Source organism: Saccopteryx bilineata, chromosome X (genome assembly GCF_036850765.1).
Source record: "Saccopteryx bilineata isolate mSacBil1 chromosome X, mSacBil1_pri_phased_curated, whole genome shotgun sequence".
Classification (NCBI taxonomy): Eukaryota; Metazoa; Chordata; class Mammalia; order Chiroptera; family Emballonuridae; genus Saccopteryx; species Saccopteryx bilineata.
Window position 1 is genome coordinate 137,646,152 of NC_089502.1, and position 15,245 is coordinate 137,661,396.

Here is a 15,245-nt window from a genome sequence, read left to right on the forward strand (position 1 = left end):
TGATGCTTTTAATATTCATCCATGCCGTGTGTATCAATGATTTATTCCTTGTTATATCTGATTAGCAGTCTACTGTCCAAATATAGTACACTTTTTTATCCATTAGCTTGGTAGTAAACATTTGGTTGTTCCCAATTTAAGGCTATAATGAATAAAACTGCTTTAAACATTCTTTGAACAAGTCATTTTGTGAACAAACTTTTATTTCTTTTGAGTAGATAACTAAGAGTAGAATTACTGGGTCATGGTGTAGGTGTACATTTCACTTTATAAGAAATTGCAAAGCAGTTTTTGTAAAATCTTATCATTTTACATTCCCACAAAAGCTGTCTGCAAGTTCCAGATGCTTGACATCCTCTTCAAATGTTAATGAGTGTGCACTAATTTTTCAACATGGATGTCATTTGTATTTCCCTGATAACTAAAGATTTCATGTGCTTATTGGCAAATTATATATCCATCTTCTTTTTATGAATTGTCTTTTTAAATCTTTAGCACATTTTTATTTCATTTTTTTAAGTTTTTTGAATTATAAGGGCTCTATATAGATCTTGGATACTAGCTTTTATCCAACCTATATTTTGTAAATATGTTTTCTCAATCTTGCCTAGCTTTACTAAATAATTCATTTCTTTTGATAAGCAGAAGTTTTTAACTTTGATGAAGTCCAGTTTATCAAATTTGTTATGCTTGGTGCTTCTGTGTCATCTGAGAAATCCAAACATTACAAAGATATTTTTCTTGTTATTTCCTTCTAGGAGCTCTACTGCTTTAACTTTCATGTTAGGGTCTATAATTTATCTTGAATTAAGTTTATGAATCAGATATGATGTAAGTAATCAAATTTAATTTCTTCTCTTATGGGTATCCAGTTGTTCCAGCACCATTTATTTAAAAGACTACTCTTTCCCCCTTTGAAATACCTCGTACTCTTGTCAACAATTGATCATCATAATATGCGGGTCTGTTACTGAACTCTCTATTCCAATTCATTGATGTGCCTATTTTTATGCCAATACTACACTTTCTTGATTACTGTGAATTTATAGTAATTCTTAAAATCACGGAGTGTGAATATTCCAAATTTGTCCTTTTTAAAGTTCATTGTGATTAATCTAAATGATTTCGAGATCATTCTATATTTGCATACATATTTTAGAGTCAGCTTGGCAATTTTTACGTTGACAATTAGAAACTTGCTAGGATTTTTATTGAGAATCCATTGAATGTACAGATAAATTTGGGGATAATTAAAATCTTAGCAACATTGAGTTTATAATCCATAAAATATCTATTATTGTTTTGCCTTAAATAATCAATTACCTTTTAAGTACATTAAAAATTGGTTTTTAAATTCTTTCATATTTACGGACATATTTATCATTTCTGTACTTCAGTTCCCTTCAGCTTTAAGAATTTTTATAACGCAGGTCTGCTGTCATGAATACTCATAGCTTTTGTTTAGCTGAAATGTCTTTGTTTTTCTTCTTTCCCGAAGTAAAGCATCTCTGAATATTGAATTCTCAGTAGAAAGTTATGTTTCTTGACACTTTATCATGTCATTCCATTATTCCTGGCTTGCATAGTTTCTGATAAAATATCCATGATTACTTTTATTATTGTTCCTATGTGTATAATGTGTCCTTTATCTCTGGCTTATTTTTAAATTTGAACCTTATCTTTGGTTCTCAGAAATTTGATTAAAATTTGCCTAGATGTGGTTTTCATTGTTTATCCCACTTGAGATTTTTTTACCTCTTTGGATTTGTGAGTTAGTGTTTTTCAAAAAAGTTTGAAACCTGGAGAACAATTATTTCCTCAAATATTTGTTCTGCACCAGTCTTCTCTTCCTTTTTAATTAAAACTGCATATTATAATGTTTCTTGGCATTGTTATACAGTCTAGTATAACAGTTTATAACTCACTTTCTGAATTCAAGAAAGGTTTCAGATCTTTCCAAGTTTTTTTCCTAATTGAACCTAAACTTGATATCCACCATACTGAGCCTTCACTTTCACTTATTTTGTGTTTGGAAATTTATCCAATGATTGTTGTATGGAAACCAGTTGTTTTGTGGCAAAACTGATTGGTCATTATATAGTTAAACTATTCAATTATGTGCTTATGAGTTCTCCTGTGAATAATAAAGGAAAATGCACCCATAAGATTCAGTTAAAAACTACAAAAGAATCTCACCTTGCCTTCTCATGAGTTTCTCTGGAAGCTGATTCTGAGATATAAAGACTCATGAGCCTGACCTGTGGTGGCGCAGTGAATAAAGCATTGACCTGGAACGCTGAGGTCACCGATTCAAAGCCCTGGGCTTGCCTGGTCAAGGCACATATGGGAGTTGATGCTTCCTGCTCCTCCCCTCCCCTTCTTTCTCTCTCTCCCATCTCTAAAATAAATAAATAAATAAAAAAAACTCAGATATAGGAAGAGTATTTCAGGCAAATCTCAGGGACCATTTGGAGAGGATAAGAATGTGAGCTAGGACAGAGGAAAAAGCCACAAAAGGGATTATGGTGAAGCAAATTACTACTTTAGGAAACTGTAGCTTAATCCCACTGGGGAGCTCTGGAAGCCAATGTAAAACACACACCTGAGAAATGTCACACCTAAAGGACTGGGTTACCTTTCCATAAGTTTCCATTAGATATTGGTTGAGAGCTACACCCAGAGGGTGTTAATTCTCTGGCATATCTGGACTCCTGAATGTGGGTAGACAGAAGGGTTCAGTGGCCAGTGAGATCCCTGAAAGATCAGGTGCTGGCATTTGAGAGTCAGGCTGTCACACTCAGACAGTAGTGCTGAGGGATGTGGGTGGGGCACTAGCAGCAGCTGCTGTTTCTTATAAGCCAACACGATAACTAGCACAGGAGACACTTAAAGTAAATAGTGATGTTTCCCCCTGTTTTATAGTTTCATTTTGTTCTGCAGAATGATGGATGCCTCTCTTGGAGTTCCAAAAATTTTCTATCTGTCAGATGACATATGTTCCCTAATATATATACTGTGTTCAGAAAATAACATTCAAATTTGCTGATTTGCTTTGGTTTTACATTACTTCCCTCTGGCTATGGCAGCTAAAGCGTCATCAGAACATGTTTTAATAATAAACAAATGGAGTCCCTGCCAAATATAATTAGTTTTCTCTCATATTATTTTTTTTTCCTGTGTGATGTCACTATAGGAGTCTACATAATAAGGAAAATAAACGTCTTGGTGGAGTCTGCTTTAGTTCACCCTCTAAATTTAAATCTAGAGTAACTTCAAGGGGAAAGAGTATTTTTCTGGCATGCTTTGCTTTCTTTAAAATAGCTATGTAAAAATAGCTGACGTTCTTTGAGTGCCAGGCTCTGTTCTAAGTCCTTTCTATGTATTAATTCATTTATTTCGTACAGCCCCAACTCATGGACAACACTGTGATAATCACCAGAGGGAAAGGGGGAGGGGGAGGTAGAAGAGGGTACAGGGAATATAAATGGTGATGGAAGGAGACTTGACTTGGGGTGCTGAGTACACAATACAGTATACAGATGTATTATAGAATTGTACTTGAAACCTATATAATTGTATACATCACTCCAATAAATTAATAAAAATTAAAAATAATGTTAAATGTTAGTACAGAAAAAAGGTTTCACACAGGCCCAGAGGTATATACTATCATCAATCATATATTATAATTCAAGTCATATATTTATAAATAAAGGAAACGGATGAAAACTATCTTCCTTACCTAAGACCACAAAAATCATAAGTAAAACATTCTAGAATTGAGCACCTTATAACAACTATACTGCATTGTTCCCATCTGCATCTCAACTAGCATGAAGTAACTTTATCATCCAGCAATGTAAGGCAAGATGACTTTCTCTTTCTTCTCAAATTTTTGCCAGACTTGGATTTCAGATGTGAACTCCCCTCAAGAAATAGGTCACTTCAGAATCTTGATGTTCCTCATGGTGGAGACTGTTTCCATAGATATTTAGCAGACCAAAGCAATATTCTCAAAACAGAGATCAACAAACTCTCTGTAAAGGACTACATAATAAACAATTTCAGCTTTATCAGCCATATGTAGCACCAAAACAGCCACAGACAATATATAAACAACTGGGTATGGCTGTGTACCAATAAACCTTTATTAACAAACACCAGCAGCAGGTTGGATTTTGCCCACAGGCTAATTGCCAACACCTGTTCTAGAACTGTAGTGTGCAATTACATTCCCCATCATTAAGTTCCACTTGAGTTCCACTTTTAGGAAACCTTGAGTACGTAAAGCCATATTACACAATTTGTAAGTGAAATAAACTCGTATGAAGTTAAAACTGTAAGGGACATTGAGGTGTCCTAGTACAATGAGGAAGATATTTGCACTTGATTTTATATCAATATATAGGCTTATTTTGGGGTCCCTGAGCCTCATTTATAAGTGCTATCTAATGAAGGGAAGATTGTGAGAATTAAGGAGTGAATATTCAGGAAAAATAAATGTTTTCCTTGTTAAAATTAGCAGAGCATCACTAAGTTCATTAAAGATCTTCAAATTAATTAAATGGGAAAACCAGTGTTAAAGCATTAGAATCAAATAAGAATGCCAATAAAACCTTTGCTTTTTCATTCAGAGTAGAAAAGAAAATGAATCACGCTTATCAAAATTTATTTGTTATTCATATTTTTTACATTAAAATCTAGTAAAAATGTATAGACATTTTTTATGGTAACCAAGTGACATAATATGCCTAATTTAGGGTATATTTTATATTTTGGAAAACAACTTAGATATGCAGAAAAACTGACTCGGGAGATGACATCAGAGTAATGGCGGGGTAGGAAGCAATACCGATAAATCTCCCCCAAAACTCAACAAGATCTTCAACCAGAAACAGAAAAACCTATACTTGGAGCTTCCAGATGCTTCGCAATACACCCAAAGGTATGATTGAGTGAAAAATTGGCTAAATATATAACCAAACCCCGAAGGAAATAGGGAGTAAGAAATGCTCCGCCTTCCTCACTAACCTAAACAGGGCGGCTTTCTCTGGTAACTGTGAATATAGAAACTGAGGCGGGCAAAGGGGGTGAATAGATCCAGGCCGCCGCGGCACAAACGGCCGAACTAGGCTGTGGCATGGAGATCCAAGCCGAGGAAAATCTGATCCTGTGGCAACCCGGGCAATACAAGCTAACACTTGCGCCAAACCCAAACAAAGAAAGACAAGCGGAGCGGCCATTTTACCCGGTCTCCTGGTCGGTGCGCAGTTAGTGGGCAAGAATTTCTTCCTAGGCCCCGAGAGTGGGTGCCCGTGTTGCCCCACGGAGAGGCAGGGTCAGAGGCCTTTCTGTGGGCTGAGGGCAGAGTCTCTGGGCAGCCCCAGCGCCCTGGGAAAGCCACGCACGGGAGGGAGTGAGAACTAATTCCAACAGTGGAGATTTTCCGTGCTGGAGGGTGTTTCACTCAGAGGGAAACGCGGCCGGCCTCATATCCTGGTGTGCACGCGCAGATAAGGAGTGAGCAATTCCTCCGAGTGCCTCGGCAGTGCGCGCCCGTGTTATCGCACAGAGGGGCAGAGTCAGGGGCCTTTGTGTGGGCCAAAGCGGAATCTCGAGCCGCCCCAGTGCCTTGCAAAAGCCGCGCACTGGGACGGAGCGAGACTCAATTCCAACGCTGCAACTTTTCCCTGCAGTTGGGGGTTTCACTCAGAGCGTGAGACTGCTGGCCGGATATCCCGGTCGCAGACAGTGAGTGAGAGTTTCCTCCAAGCGCCCCGGAAGTGGGCGCCCGCTTGTGTTACCGGACAGAGTGGCAGAGCCAGAGGTCTTTGAGTGGGCGGAAAGCCCGCCTGATTATGCTAGCAGCTCTGACTGACTGAGCCTTACCCAGAGCCCTGTGCTGAGTGGAAATAGAGTGTGGAGTTGCCAGCTCTTTGAGCCTCTTACTATCCAGGCAGAGGCAGCAGCAACCCCATAGCTGGATTATCAGGCTACTAATTGAGGAAGGAAAGACTAGGAGAAAGGCTCCAGGAACACGGACTCTCTCACTGTCGGAGCCTATAAATGCTAATGAGCTTCAACTGCCAACGAGACTAAAGCACAATACATGACATTGCCATAGAGACTTATCAACTGCAAACCTCTACCTGAGCGTGCCAAAGGGGCAGAACCCGGGGTACAGAGTCACCGACCAGGAAGAGAGAGAGAAAAGAAAAAGCAAGAAGATAACCTCTCAAAATCAAGAATAATCTGCAGACTTTATAACCTATCCCATTTTATTATATTTGTTCGTTTGTTTCTCTTATCTTCATTCTTGATACTTTTTTTTCCTCCTCCAATTTGGCCGATTAACTCTCTACCGGTCTTACTCTCTCCTCTCCTTGAACTACACTACCCATAAGTATTACATCTCCCATTATCTTTTCTCTTCTCTTCCTTTCTCTCTATGAGGGTTGCACTCCAAAACCCTTAACTCTCTCTCTCTCTCTCTCTCTCTCTCCTTTCTTTTTTCTTCTTTTAGTGGTTCCCTCTTTTTTTCTCTCTCTCTCTTTCTTTTCTCCCTCTATATTAGTTTCTTCCTTTCTCCTTTACATCTCCTCTCATTCAAACCTCAATAACAAACAAATTATCTTATATGGGACTCAAACCTATGTTTGTGGCATTTTGGGGGGTTCTTACTTCACCTTTTTAACTCACTAGCAGTGCTCCCATCCCTGGCTCTCCATATTATCTAGTTCTTGTTCCACTAAATACAATAGTAATTTTTTAATTTGTCCCCCCATTTTTCCGTTTTCCTCTTATTCCTCTCATCATAACTCTTAGACAACCAACACCTAAAAGCAAATCATTTTATTCTTGACCCAAATTTTTTCCTTATTTGCTTTTTGTGGGTCCATACACTCTTTTTTTTTCTTTTTTCTTTTTTTTTTTCCTTTTTTTTTTCTTTTTTTTGCCCCTTCATTACTTTTCCTCAATTCAGGCCCTCCATCACAGGCATTGTTTGTTATAATTCACAGTCCACCACAAGATTTTCTCAAGAAAGAGGGGAGAGGAGAGGAGAGGAAAAAAGGAGGGGGGGAATAATTTCCTTTTTTTTAATTTTTATTTTATTTTATTTTTCTTTATTTCATTATTAATTTTTTTTAAAAAACTCTTTTCGATTTTTTATTTTATTTTTTTTAATTTTTTTTAACTTTTTGTTCTTTATTAAATCTCATTAATACTATCAACAAAACCACCCTCAGATGCCATTAAGGAAGAGAAAATCGAATATCATGGATACAAAAGAAAGAGAGGTAACACACCTAGATGAGGAAAAATCTATGGAGAAAAAATTTAATATATTGGAAACCTTGGAGCTCAATGACAGAGAATTCAAGATAGAAATCCTAAAAATACTCAGAGATATACAAGAAAACACAGAAAGGCAATTTAGAGAGCTCAGAAAACAACTCAATGAACACAAAGAATATATGTCCAACGAAATTGAAACTATAAAAACAAATCAAACAGAGATGAAAAACTCAATTCACGAGCTGAAAAATGAAGTAACAAGCTTAGCTAATAGAAGAGGTCAGATAGAAGAGAGGATTAGTGAAATAGAAGACAAGCAACTTGAGGCACAACAGAGAGAAGAAGAAAGAGACTCAAAAATTAAAAAAAATGAGATAGCCCTACAAGAATTATCTGACTCCATCAAAAAGAATAACATAAGAATAATAGGTATATCAGAGGGAGAAGAGAGAGAAAATGGAATGGAGAACATACTCAAACAAATAATAGATGAGAACTTCCCAAGCCTGTGGAAAGAACTAAAGCCTCAAGTTCAAGAAGCAAACAGAACTCCAAGTTTTCTTAACCCCAACAAACCTACTCCAAGGCATATCATAATGAAATTGACACAAACAAACAGCAAAGAAAAAATTCTCAAGGCAGCCAGGGAAAAGAAGAATACAACATATAAAGGAAGGCCCATTAGATTATCATCAGATTTCTCAGCAGAAACTCTACAAGCTAGAAGAGAGTGGACCCCAATATTTAAAGTCCTGAAAGAGAGGAACTTTCAGCCACGAATACTATACCCATCAAAGCTATCCTTCAAATACGAAGGAGAAATAAAAACATTCACAGATACAGAAAAGATGAGGGAATTTATCATCAGAAAACCCCCACTCCAGGAATTACTAAAGGGGGTTCTCCAATCAGATACAAAGAACAAAAAAAAAACAGAGCCACAAGTAAAAGCTCCAAGAAGAACACAATAAAACCAAATTTAAACTGACAACAACAAAAAGAAAGAGGGGGAGAAGATGGAGATTAACAGTAGCAAAGGACGATGGAGTGCAAAAGTACTCACAAAATAGTTCACTACAATTAACAGGGTAGGAACCCTTTTCATTACTCAAAGGTAACCACCATTGAAAAAACCACCACAGAAGCACATGAGATAAAAAAGATAGCAACAGAGGAAAGATGTATGGAATACAATCAAATAAAAACAAAAGATAGAAAAACGAAAGAGAAGGATCAAACAAGACACAAAACTAACAGAAAGCAAGATATAAAATGGCAATAGGGAACTCACAAGTATCAATAATTACACTAAATGTAAACGGATTAAACTCACCAATAAAAAGGCACAGAGTAGCAGAATGGATTAAAAAAGAAAATCCAACTGTATGCTGCCTACAGGAAACTCATCTAAATAACAAGGATAAAAACAAATTCAAAGTGAAAGGCTGGAAAACAATACTCCAAGCAAATAACATCCAAAAAAAAGCAGGTGTAGCAATACTCATATCGGATAATGCTGACTACAAGACAGCAAAAGTACTCAGAGACAAAAATGGCCATTTCATAATGGCTAAGGGGACACTGAATCAAGAAGACATAACAATTCTTAATATATATGCACCAAACCAAGGAGCACCAAAATATATAAGACAGCTACTTATTGATCTTAAAACAAAAACTGACAAAAATACAATCATACTTGGAGACCTCAATACACCGCTGACGGCTCTAGATCGGTCATCCAAACAGAGAATCAACAAAGACATAGTGGCCTTAAATAAAACACTAGAGCACCTGGATATGATAGACATCTACAGGACATTTCATCCCAAAGTGACTGAGTATACATTTTTCTCCCGTGTACATGGATCATTCTCAAGAATTGACCATATGTTGGGCCACAAAAACAACATCAGCTAATTCAGAAAAATTGAAGTTGTACCAAGCATATTTTCTGATCATAAAGCCTTGAAACTAGAATTCAACTGCAAAAAAGAGGAAAAAAATCCCACAAAAATGTGGAAACTAAACAACATACTTCTAAAAAATGAATGGGTCAAAGAAGAAATAAGTGCAGAGATCAAAAGATATATACAGACTAATGAAAATGACAATACAACATATCAGAATCTATGGGATGCAGCAAAAGCAGTGATAAGAGGGAAGTTCATATCGCTTCAGGCATATATGAACAAACAAGAGAAAGCCCAAGTGAACCACTTAACTTCCCACCTTAAGGAACTAGAAAAAGAAGAACAAAGACAACCCAAAACCAGCCGAATAAAGGAGATAATAAAAATCAGAGCAGAAATAAATGAATTAGAGAACAGAAAAACTATAGAAAAAATTAATAGAACAAGGAGCTGGTTCTTTGAAAAGATCAACAAAATTGACAAACCCTTGGCAAGACTTACCAAGGAAAAAAGAGAAAGAACTCATATAAACAAAATCCAAAATGAAAGAGGAGAAATCACCACGGACACCATAGATATACAAAGAATTATTGTAGAATACTATGAAAAACTTTATGCCACTAAATTCAACAACCTAGAAGAAATGGATAAATTCCTAGAAAAATACAACCTTCCTAGACTGAGTCAAGAAGAAGCAGAAAGCCTAAACAGACCTATCAGTAGAGAAGAAATAGAAAAAACCATTAAAAACCTCCCCAAAAATAAAAGTCCATGCCCTGACGGCTATACCAGCGAATTTTATCAAACATTCAAAGAAGACTTGGTTCCTATTCTACTCAAAGTCTTCCAAAAAATTGAAGAAGAAGCAATACTTCCAAACACATTTTATGAGGCCAACATAACCCTCATACCAAAACCAGGCAAGGATGGCACAAAAAAAGAAAACTACAGACCAATATCTCTAATGAATACAGATGCTAAAATACTAAACAAAATACTAGCAAATCGAATACAACAACATATTAAAAAAATAATACATCATGATCAAGTGGGATTCATCCCAGAATCTCAAGGATGGTTCAACATACGTAAAACGGTTAACGTAATACACCATATCAACAAAACAAAGAACAAAAACCACATGATTTTATCAATAGATGCAGAAAAGGCTTTCGATAAAATACAACACAATTTTATGTTTAAGACTCTCAACAAAATGGGTATAGAAGGAAAATATCTCAACATGATAAAGGCCATATATGATAAACCATCAGCTAACATCATGTTAAATGGCACTAAACTGAAGGCTTTCCCCCTTAAATCAGGAACAAGACAGGGTTGTCCACTCTCTCCACTCTTATTTAATGTGGTACTAGAGGTTCTAGCCAGAGCAATCAGACAAGACAAAGAAATAAAAGGCATCCATATCAGAAAAGAAGAAGTAAAGGTATCACTTTTTGCAGATGATATGATCCTATACATCGAAAACCCCAAAGAATCCACAAAAAGACTACTAGAAACAATAAGCCAATACAGTAAGGTCGCAGGATACAAAATTAACATACAGAAGTCAATAGCCTTTCTATATGCCAACAATGAAACAACTGAGAAGGAACTCAAAAGAATAATCCCCTTCACAATTGCAACAAAAAAATAAAATACTTAGGAATAAACATAACAAAGAATGTAAAAGACTTATATAATGAAAACTATAAACCATTGTTAAGGGAAATCGAAAAAGATATAATGAGATGGAAGAATATACCTTGTTCTTGGCTAGGAAGAATAAATATAATCAAGATGGCTATATTACCCAAAGCAATATACAAATTTAATGCAATTCCCATCAAACTTCCAATTACATTTTTTAAAGAAGTAGAGCAAAAAATCATCAGATTTATATGGAACTATAAAAAACCCCGAATAGCCAAAGCAATCCTAAAGAAAAAGAATGAAGCTGGGGGCATTAAAATACCTGACTTCAAACTCTATTATAGGGCCACGACAATCAAAACAGCATGGTATTGGCAGAAAAATAGACACTCAGACCAATGGAACAGAATAGAAAGTCCAGAAATAAAACCACATATATATAGTCAAATAATTTTTGATAAAGGGGCCAACAACACACAATGGAGAAAAGAAAGCCTCTTCAATAAATGGTGCTGGGAAAACTGGAAAGCCACATGCAAAAGAATGAAACTGGACTACAGTCTCTCCCCCTGTACAAAAATTAACTCAAAATGGATCAAAGATCTAAACATAAGACCTGAAACAATTAAGTACATAGAAGAAGACATAGGTACTCAACTCATGGACCTGGGTTTTAAAGAGCATTTTATGAATTTGACTCCAATGGCAAGAGAAGTGAAGGCAAAAATTAATGAATGGGACTACATCAGACTAAGAAGTTTTTGCTCAGCAAGAGAAACTGATAACAAAATAAACAGAAAGCCAACTAAATGGGAAATGATATTTTCAAACAACAGCTCAGATAAGGGCCTAATATCCAAAATATACAAAGAACTCATAAAACTCAACAACAAACAAACAAACAATCCCATAAAAAAATGGGAAGAGGATATGAATAGACACTTCTCCCAGGAAGAAATACAAATGGCCAACAGATATATGAAAAGATGCTCATCTTCCTTAGCTATTAGAGAAATGCAAATCAAAACGGCAATGAGATACCACCTCACACCTGTTCGATTAGCTGTTATTAGCAAGTCAGGTAATAGCAAATGTTGGAGAGGCTGTGGAGAAAAAGGAACCCTCATACACTGTTGGTGGGAATGTAAAGTAGTACAACCATTATGGAAGAAAGTATGGTGGTTCCTCAAAAAACTGAAAATAGAACTACCTTATGACCCAGCAATCCCTCTACTGGGTATATATCCCCAAAACTCAGAAACATTGATACGTAAAGACACATGCAGCCCCATGTTTATTGCAGCATTGTTCACAGTGGCCAGGACATGGAAACAACCAAAAAGCCCATCAATAGATGACTGGATAAAGAAGATGTGGCACATATACACTATGGAATACTACTCAGCCATAAGAAATGATGACATCGGAACATTTACAGCAAAATGGTGGGATCTTGATAACATGATACGAAGCGAAATAAGTAAATCAGAAAAAAACAGGAACTGTATTATTCCATACGTAGGTGGGACATAATAGTGAAACTAAGAGACATTGATAAGAGTGTGGTGGTTACGGTGGGGAGGGGGGAATGGGAGAGGGATAGGGGGTGGGGAGGGGCACAAAGAAAACAAGATAGAAGGTGACAGAGGACAATCTGACTTTGGGTGGTGGGTATGCAACATAATTGAACGACAAGATAACCTGGACTTGTTATCTTTGAATATATGTATCCTGATTTATTGATGTCACCCCATTAAAAAAATAAAAAAAAAACTGACTCAATTACGTGTTACAAGTTCCAATTGCAGCATCCTAAACTAAAAGAGACCCTACACATTAGCTATTGCAACTCCTTCATTTCAGAAATAGCAACCTGAGGCTGAAGGAGCTCAATGTTATGCCAGAGGTCATCTAATTAGAAATAAAGCTGTGGTAGAGCCCACATGCATTGATGAGAGTCACGTTTCAATTTTAGAGTCAGAAGGGTTCCATCCCTATACTGCTACTTATCACTTTATTAACTTCAGGGAAGTTATTTAAACTGCCTGAGCCTCTATTTTATTATCAGTAAACTGGGGATTATTGCTGACTAATCGGTCTTTTGTAATGATTAAGTGAAATGACATGCATTAAGTCCTAGGCATTTACTCAATATATGATAGCTATAATATTTCACGTGATAATTATTTATGGGGAACCTACTGTATGGTAATCACTGCATCGTGGAATGAGATGCAAAGACAAATAAGAGAAAAATCCTTATCCTAAAAATGTTCATAGGAAACAGATGTGAACAGATCATTTGTAATATAATATATTTAAGTGCTAGACTTGAGATATGCACAAACTGCTATGAGAATATAGAAGATGGGACATTTAGAACTGTGCTAATTCATTACTTAGTGACTATATGTAGCTATTAAGCACTTGAAATGTGACTAATTCAAATTGAGGTGTGTTGTAATTGTGCAAATATACACAAGATGTTGAAGGCATACTATGCACCAAAAAAGGGATGTAAAATATTTTATAAATAACTTTTTATGTTGAGTACCTGCCAAAATGAAATGTTTAGATAAATAAGGCAAAATCCTGTCTTTCAAGCATACTGAGTCTGATAAAGAAGACAAACAATTGTTCTAATGCAATATAGGAAGAACGATATTAGAGGTATATACCTGGGAAAGATGCTGTGGGCATATTTCATACATGATTTGACATTTCAGCTGCATCTGAAAGCTGAGGGGTTTCCCCAATGAAGGGGGAAAGAAGCGCACTCCAGCTGTCCATATGGGACAGGTGACAGTGAAAGCAGGCAGTGTTCTGGAAAGAACAAGCAATTGTGTCTTTTGCCAGTTTTTCAGGATGTCCTTGAACCCAATAGGAAGAATTTAGTGCTCTTTGTGAATCATTTCCAGTTTAGTTATTCAAGCAATATTTATTCGGCATCTAGTAATATCATAGTAGCTAGAATTTACTGAATTATTATAATGTGTGGGACACAAAGTATTTTTCACTTAATCTTTAAAATAGCCCAAGGAGATATGAAAGCTTATCCCCCATTTTATATGTGAGGAAACTGAGGACTGCAAAGATTGAGTCACTTGCCCAAGATCATGCAATTAGAAAAAGGCAGAGCCTGCTTTGGATTACCAGACTGCCTGATATCAAATTCTGTGCTTTCAACCCCATGAGGATGCTGCCTCCCTGCCTGGTCTCTACTCTCACAGGAGGCCTTTAATGAGAAAAAAGCAGAAAGGTCACAGCACAGCCAGAGGGAGCAGCTCCATTTCTGGCCACCTGGGATGTGACATCCAGCTCTCATCCTAAAAGCAGTCCTATGTAAAGCATGTTTTGAAAGAGCAGAAGGCTCAATAGGAGATTTTCTATGGAAATCTTTAGAGTTGTCAGAAATGGTCCTGCAGGATAGAACTGCAGACAGTGGCCAACAGAAGCTATTGGGAGCTGCCCACTGGAAAAGCTGCCCCACCACAAGGCAGTGTTCCTGGAAGCTTCTGTGACCAGACACACAGGGAACCATTATCACCTGAGACAGATATTGAGGCTGCTGTGGAAAGACGGGCAGGCTGGGGAGAAGGAAACAAAGGATTCCTGACCTCTCTTCCATCTTGAGACAAAACTCTCTTGACAACAGAGCAAAGAACTGAATCCATTCTTGACAACAGAGCAAAGAACTGACTCCATTGAGTGTTAGTTAAGTAAGCTGATTCCTAAAGCTATGAAATAAATTCCCTACCTTTAGATCTGCTTGGATTAGTCCCCAGAACTTCTGAAGAGGGATTTCTTAGGCCAAAAATATGGAAAAAAGAGAAAAGCAGAGTGTTTATGTCAGAGAGAGAGCGAGAGCTGAAATATGACACAGCTGTTAAGTTTCTGATGGAAATGAAACATTTGAAGGAAAATATAGCATTACGTATTGTGGGTGGGAGAATGATTTCCCCTTACTCTTCCAGGTTATTGGCTGTAATAAAAAACAACTTGAAAGGAGAAAAACAAATTTTGTGTGCACATATATACATACAAGAGCCCCACAAAGCTATGAGACTCAAAAGGCAGTGGCCCAACTTGTGGAGCAAGTGTCGACCTAGAACACTGAGGTCACCAGTTCGAAACCCTGAGGGTTTGCCTGGGTCAAGGCACATATGGGAGTTGATGCTTCCTGCTCTTCCCCCCCCCCTCTCTCTCTCTACCTCTCATTTCCAAAAATGAATAAATAAAGTCTTCAAAAAACAGGCAGCCAGATGATTGAGACTGATATATCATCCTGAGCCAAGGAAAGAGACAGGTTAGGTCCTTTAAAGGGAGGAAGCAATTTCACAAGAAGGTAAGAAGAGGAAATGTATGGTTAACAAAGATTGCTCT